Raw genomic sequence first — 7,773 nt, forward strand, 5'->3', positions numbered from 1 at the left:
CTCCTCTGTTCTAACACTGTTCTACGTAGTGTGTCTATGAAGCTCATCACTGAGTATGCATTTCACAGCCACCATTAGTGTGTGCTGTACAGGCCACAGGTGTAAGCTCTGACTCTCAGTTCAGGGTCTGCGTCCTCTGAAGGACTCGGCTTTTGTGGTCTTCGAAGGCGAGTCCTTCAGAGACCTTGTTAACCTCGTCAGCTGTTGTTAAATGTGTCGGTCTAGCCTTTGGAGCATTTCCTGGTTGCGTCACCAGATGTTTTAACCTCACATCACGATTTCTGCCGCCCAGGCCCCCGAAAGTGACGATCTACACCACACGATGTCGCCATTTTCTCTTTTTCTTTCCTCTTTTGCAGGCGCACAAAGAATTGTGGGATATGTGAGGCAACAAAGGATGGTAGTGGTGCGCCCTCCAAAAACAAGGAGCATCTGGAGGAGCCACAGTCATATTGCTGAAACACAGCAACTGTGTACAGATCCATTTCAAACAATCAAACAAGTGTGTGTGCAGCCAACTTACGTTTTATTTACATAAAAGAGGAACAAGGACGAAAAGGTCACAATCCTTACTGAGCACATTAATAATGATCGAACAAGTCAGAGGAAAACTACAAACACAGGTAAACAGCGTACAGGAACACTTTAGCTCAGTGAAGCTTTGAGCTATTCTATCGTATAATCTGTGTTGTTTTGTAGAACTAACACTACAAAGAGCTGCGGTGTCCTCTGATGCCGTCACCCCGAGGACGAGCGACTCCAAACACCTCCAAAATGTAATTAAACTGTGAGAGGCTCATTATGGTTTGAGGTAGCCGCACTGAGATTAGAAACATATCCAGCTGAGTTTTCAGTGGAGTGTGTTACCCTATAAATGTTCCCTTGAGGAGATTCAGGGCTGAGTGTAATCTGTCTGGTCAATACCACTTCATTAAGTAGTACACTGTGGTTAAGTAGCTATGTAGAAGGTACACTAATATAATCATAAACTCCGTAACGCCCTGGTTCGTTTTGTTTGCTTATTGGACAGTTCATGACAGAATCTCCCTTCTCTGAAATCCACAGCAGAAAAAAAACACCACAAAAAAATATCTGGAGTGGGCGACTTGTGAGAAACAGCTGACTGTAAGTTTGAAACATCGTTCTCCATCTGTCTGTTGGACCTCAGGGCTTCCTGTCGCTGCTGCAGATCATGTTCTCACGTCTAATGAAGCACACGACACTTGTCAGAGGACACCTGCCGCCTTCAGGTGATTCTGGCTCGGTATTTGGTTCAGTTTCATAGAAATAAAGGAGCAAATGCTGCAGAGCTCCTACAGCCACTGTTTGAAGGAGCTTTTCATGTAAGTTCGGGCATGAATACAGCTGTCATTCACTGTCACCTGTCAGGCACACAGGTGTTCACAGGGTTTCTTGTCATCCAATAATCATTTGCTAAGACAAATAAAACAGTGTTGCCTGTTGTCTCTGCAGTAAGGTGCTCTGCCACTTCACCACTGGAATCTCTCTGCGTAATCTTTCGTTGGTTCACTCGTTCTGACTCACGCCTGTGCGTTGCATTACTCACCTCCGCTAACATCATGATTAAACCCCTTTCACACTTGACAAAACAATCCACTAACACCCACTAACAGCTGGCTTTTGTCCTCAATGGCAAAGGGTACAGTTGGCGTATGTTCGCAGGTCAGATGAGGGTTTTTATTGGCTCCAGCTCCAATCAGCAGCAGTGGAAACATGAACCTTGTTCAGACGTACCCATTATCGCTCTTTTCCTGCACAATGCCATCGCTCGCGGTGAAATTTTGGACAATGGCATGTAAGCATGTTTTCATCTATCTGCATTCAAGCAGCACTCGAGCATCATTCAGTCAGCTTTGAGTTTGAAAGGACTGAAATTAAATTATATAATAAGGTGTTACAGTGCCACCGGCCTCCATGTCTGAAGCTGGACATCACAAAAGAACACTTTCACTGGGAAAGGAGCCGTTCACCTCAGTTTGGTTTACCAGCATTTAAAATCCCACATATGAGCTTTTGGTATAAAACATTAGTAGAACCCTCAGTCAGAGAGAACAACTACATTCAGTGATTTTACACAGATTTCAGGCAGAAACATCTTTCAGTTTGTAGTTTGACATTTCATAGATTAAACAATTTCACGTCCTGTGCTGAACTCAGCTTAATTAATGTGCCGTGCTCCAACATCCAGCAGAAACTGAAGCCCACACAACAGAAGGGTCCGGACGAACCGGAGCTGCAGCAGAGAAGAGGCATAACGAAGGTGGATCTGAGACGGGCCGAACACGGATCTGGTGGAATTGAGGGCCCAAGTGTGTGGACAGTTTAAAGTATTTTATTTTGTCTGAGGTGGAAACATTTATTTTAGTTGCCTACAAGACAAAACTCTACAATGACAGTGATGTTTAATGAAGACAATTACAAAAAGAGTGTTCACTTTTAGCTTCAGTCTTCAACATCTGTTAAAAGATGATTTTGCACTTGCATGATGACAGTTTTTAAAGAATATAATGATTTATCTGTTAAATGTATATTTCAGATGTTTGTCACTCATCAGTACGCTGCTGCTCCACTGAAGGCAGAAGATTTCTTCCTTTCTCCTCTTTGTTGTTGACAAAATGATCAATTTAGTTGTTTTGCTTGGTTACATATCACTACTGTTAAAGAGAAACACTCCTCCAACTGCTGATCAGTCTGTTCAGTGTCACCTTGTGATGTTCTTACACTGGAAACTGTGATCATGCAGATGTAACATCATTTTCCATCTGTTTTCTCTTCCTCTGTCCCTTCTCAAGTGGAAAAATGAGGTTTGTGGACTGCTGATGTGAAGCCTCAAGTTTGGCAGGATGGCTGTTGTCATCTTGTGTTTTTTATTGGAGCCAGAAGTGACCTTTTTGGATGAGAGGGTGGAGCTGCGGGGAGGAGATTCTGATTGACTCCGATGGAGAACCTGAAGACAAGCTGTAGACAGATGTTGGTATGAAGCATCTGTTTTTGCACTACATGGGACCAAAATATACAAGATGAACAGCATGAGCTGGAGAAGACTTGTGACTACTGACAGACTCATGAGGACATTGTTCACTGAATGCAATGAATCAAGTGTGCAGCAGGGTCATTTTCTCATAAGCTTATATACACTCAGACTTTCTGAAACCAGCAGCCATGGTTTTTTTTTTTTTACTCCTCTTTTGTTCCCGCTCACTGATCTTCACACACTTGTGTGTTTTGTGTGTGTGTGCTGCCTCTAGCTCGAGGCACTGTGTTGCAGGCTTCGATCAACGAGCTGTCACTGCCGGAATGAACACACACACACACACACACACACACACACACACACACACACACACACACACACACACACACACACACACACAGCTGCAGGAAACACTGACCTCCTTGTTAACCTCGGACATGTTGTTCATTTTCTGCAGTAAGAAAACAAACCTGCTGTTTCTGGGAGGTCAGGAAGTCGTGCTGATGTTGTTTTCTTCTCTCTGTTCTTGTTCCATTCATAATTAATTCATTTATTATTTCTACATCTTTTCTCACACAGTTATTCTGCTTCCGGCGACATCAATTCTGCAGGATAATTAATTTTTTTTTGAAATGCTTGGCCGTCTGATGAAGCATTCACAAATACTTCAAAACCATTGTGCCCTTTTTCTGAACTCTGACGAATTTCCTCTGGAATTTTCATGAATTGATGCAATTTTTAGTTTAAAAAAATGTCCCAGATGATGAGCGGTGAGTCATGTTTGCATGAGATCACATCTAGTGCCTTTCAGAGAGGAGATAGTCCTCAAATGTTGGTCCAGTTAACTGAAATTAATGTTGGACTGTGTGTTTTTCTGTTGCACTTTTTCTCAGCGCAGTAGATGGTCTGCAGTCATGTGATTGCTGTGAAATACAGATGGAGGGTGACGGTGTGAAGCTGAATGGAGGAGATGGAGGATACAAGAGAAATGTCACCTCACATTAATTTAACCACCGGCGTGTCAAAGCATCTCGTTTCAAACACACGTGACATAATCTGTCTCTACCGCACATGAATAATGATGGAGACTGACGTTCAGAAGTTCCTCAGTTTGGCTCATTATTATTGGTTAGATGCGTCTTCAACAGTGTTATTTTCTTAATGTCCATTGTAAAGTGATGCTGTCGGATCTGTGAAGCTGACTCACTCCATAATTTGATATTTATAATGTTTCTCAAGGTCTTCTTTAGCATGGTGAGCAATAAAAGTACAATGAACTCTGACTGCAATGTTGTTCGATGATGTTTGATGCGACTGCTTCACTCATAATTCAACCAGTCAGACTTTTGTGTTGAAGTGTGCATCTTTATCTTACAGAGAAATGTGGTATTTGTGTATCGTGACCACAGTCTGCTCTCACAGACAGAACAACATTCAGCTCAGCAACAGATTCCAAGGACGGACTTTAAAAGGGCCTTGGTGTTTGTTGAGATGTCAAATGTCTGAGTGTGAATGTTCCTGCTGTCCCTGCTGCTCTGAGGTCGCCGATCACTGCAGGTGAGTCGACGACCAGAGCCAATTCGTCCCATGTTCACTGAGATGAAGGGGAGCTTCATGATGAGAAAACAAGCAAGTCGACTTGCCTGAAGCAGCAGAAACTGTTGACACCACGCAGCCAGCAGGAGGACACAGTGCTGACCAACACAAAAATAACTCAACCACTGTGGTAAAAGAAACCCTGCGATGGAGGAGACGAGAAGGGACATATTGGGGACAGAGAGCCCAGCTGCCGTTCTGCTGCAGCGGGAAAGAAGTTAAACAAGTCTTGGAGACACAGAGTGGGTGTTTGTTCTCCCACATGCAGCAGAAATAAAGTGCCTGCTCACTTGTTTTAAGCCGTCCAGCTGGATATGAACACCAGCTTTATGTAATGAGATTTGCCAAGAGAAGATGACCCGAAAGGGGACGTAATTAAAACTATAATTGGGTTGAACTCTGTCGTGTGTGTGTGTGTGTGTGTGTGTGTGTGTGTGTGTGCCTGCCAGTGTGCATGTGTCACGTGCAGAGTCCGTCTTCATGCACCTTCACCAACTATTAATGAGTGAATCTTGGATGGAGATGTGTCTCGTGACAACATCTCTGCCAGGTTTTTCTGGCGTCTTCAAACGTTTTTAGGAATCACGTCCACGCAGATGAAACACACAGCAACCTTCTACACATGCATGTGTCTGTAGAACTGATCACCTGGTACATGCGTGGCTTCACATGCACACAAACACAGCTGCACAGAGAGTAATGTTATAACAGTCACTGTGTCCGGTCTGATGTTGCCTTTAAGCTAGACAAACAGTAATCTACATTACTTGAATCCATAACAGTCCATCAATCAAAAGAATCAGCAAGGGTTTCTCCACAAAATGGTGTGAAGTCCATCGCTCACTGTCTGTCCGCCAGCTCCTTTCAACAGGAATCATATTTCTGTTCTTCCTTCCGGGAGCTGGATATGATTTCTTTATGTCTGTAATGTTTTTCTGAGCAGTTTTCATCCTGCTGGAATATTGTTGGCTCTTCCAAAAAAAGTTCAGTTTCATGTATCTCTGCCTCCGTGGTAGAATGAGCTGTTAACGGCTAACAACAAATCAATCAGCGGCTATTGTAGGCATTCGTTTTGAGATGGGCAGTCGGCTGGATGGAGGCTGAGCTGTTTCAGTGTGTTGTGGTGCAGCCTGCCTCAGGCTCCGCTCAGACTGAGCACAGTTCCTCCACTTATTTTCTTAATGCAGCTGAATGCAGAACATCAGGAGCAACTGTGACAAAGTTTTGAATGATACTAAAATGTTTTATAAACACAACCTGCTCTGATCCACACATACAACACACACCATTCATATTGTAAAAGCCTGATTTGTGCTTAAAGCAGAAGAGTGCTGCTTTCTACACCTGCTCTCTATTTCTGGAAGTCTTTTCACAATGCATGTCACTTATAATTACATTTAATTGCATCAAAACCTTTAAAGTTTAAAATTAGCTGCTGTCCTGATGGAAAAAAAAGATGTCTCCATAAACCTCACAGAGCCTTCAACTGCATAAATAGAAGGAAACAATTATGAATTAATAATGCGATTTTTCTCCACATAGACAACCTGCTTCCTGTCAAACCGAGACAAGCTAATCCACTTTTAATCATAACACACACAAACTGCTTCTCATGCAAAACCTGCACAGCTGAAGTGAAGTTTAAAAAAAGCCCAATCTGGTGACATTTGAGTTGTATATTCAAGATATAATGAGATTCCCACCCAGTAAATGAGCTCCTTCAAAACACCATGTTCACTTCTTATTATCTGAATTTGTGGAGCTCATTATCAGCACATTATGACTGTCGTGTCGCAAAATGGCATTAAATAAACACAGGATCTCAATCAGCCATTGAAAACCTTTTTCTGTAGTTTTCTGCACAGTTTAAAGTTTAAAGCGTCAGGTTTAACACAAGGTGCTCCACAGAAATACAGGATTAACTCTCCATGCTGTGTGATTTGAATGACGAACAGTGTGCTGCCCTTCAAAAACTACAAATTTTGGGTGAAGAACTGTTCTCTTGTGTTACTCCGGAGATGGTTTGTATTATGAGGTCACATTCTCCTTACTGGCCTTATTGACTACATGCTCCCGGAAACTTCCTATCTGAAACCCGCTGACACACAAGAATCAACTTTTCATGAGTGTTGCTTCATGAAAAATGCAGCTCTCAGCTCTCCTGACATCTTCTGCCTCTGCCCTGAGTGAGTTTGCTGGATGAAACTGTGCTGACGCTGACCTGTGCGAGTGCATCGCCACAGGACGTGACGTGTCAAACAAACAGATGAAGGATTTATGAGCTGTTGTTCTATAAATGCTTCAGTGCGCTGCGAGACGTTCATGTCAAAAAGCATCATCATCGAAGTGAAGTTGGCTGAAGGAAAAACAAGTAAAGAAACAAAGAATCAGAATGTTTATTTTATCAGTGCTACGTAAACGGAGCAACTAACTTTTGGGTTGAGTCACAGGCAACAGAACCAAAGGAGTTGGTGAGATCCAGTCCACTCACTGTTGGCAGTTAACACAAACCTTGGATACGTTCAAATTTGTATTGTAAGTAGTCATCATGTTCACTGTACATGTATATGACCCAACTTTTGGGAGGTGGGGAGGACGGTGACAGCTACGTAAGGAAGCTGCCGAGCGCGACCGCTGTTCAAGACAGCGTTTCAGCTCCGTTTTGGAAGTACAGACACAGTTAAACTGTGACGGATCAGAGATGAACACTGATCTGGTAGAATTTAGGAGTGAGGATAGTTTAACTGATTTCTATGAGAGGACAATCTGTTTATTTCTTGGTTGTACACACTGGTAAGCAACATTATAGGAATGATCCTTGTGACTTCAAGCTCCAATAAAGTTGCAGATAATCTGGGAAAACTTTTGTCTCTCTTATATCTTGTGTTGTATTATCAGACTCTTCACACTTGTGGTCCAGTTTGATCTGCTTATAGCCATGTTGACTCATTTCAGGATGTCTCACTTCATGATTGTACAAATGGCTGCAGCAATGAAATGAAACCCAAGTTGTCTTTTAAATCTAAAAAGCTCAAGCTGCTGTTTTCCTTAAAGGTTAATACGCTTTTTGTGTTCCACAACAACAGCAACTCTCACCGCTGACCAGGAAACATCATGATTTATGTCATGAATTAAAAATGTGATACATGACACTAAAATATGAATAAATCATACTGACTAAC

The 7,773-nt window shown here is 42.6% G+C and overlaps 1 long non-coding RNA gene across 2 annotated transcripts; it reads left to right on the forward strand.

Annotated features, from left to right (window-relative positions):
* The first annotated feature begins 1,125 nt into the window (after window positions 1-1,125).
* Window positions 1,126-4,278, forward strand: LOC119008579. Of its 2 annotated transcripts, none has more exons than XR_005071465.1 (3): window positions 1,126-1,250; window positions 2,210-2,330; window positions 2,558-4,278. It is a non-coding gene; the product is annotated as an uncharacterized LOC119008579 (long non-coding RNA). The 2 variants fall into 2 exon arrangements; XR_005071464.1 differs by lacking the exon at window positions 1,126-1,250 and adding an exon at window positions 1,682-1,816.
* The last annotated feature ends 3,495 nt before the right edge of the window (window positions 4,279-7,773 follow it).

The sequence above is a fragment of the Acanthopagrus latus genome, chromosome 2, assembly GCF_904848185.1.
Source record: "Acanthopagrus latus isolate v.2019 chromosome 2, fAcaLat1.1, whole genome shotgun sequence".
NCBI lineage: Eukaryota > Metazoa > Chordata > Actinopteri > Spariformes > Sparidae > Acanthopagrus > Acanthopagrus latus.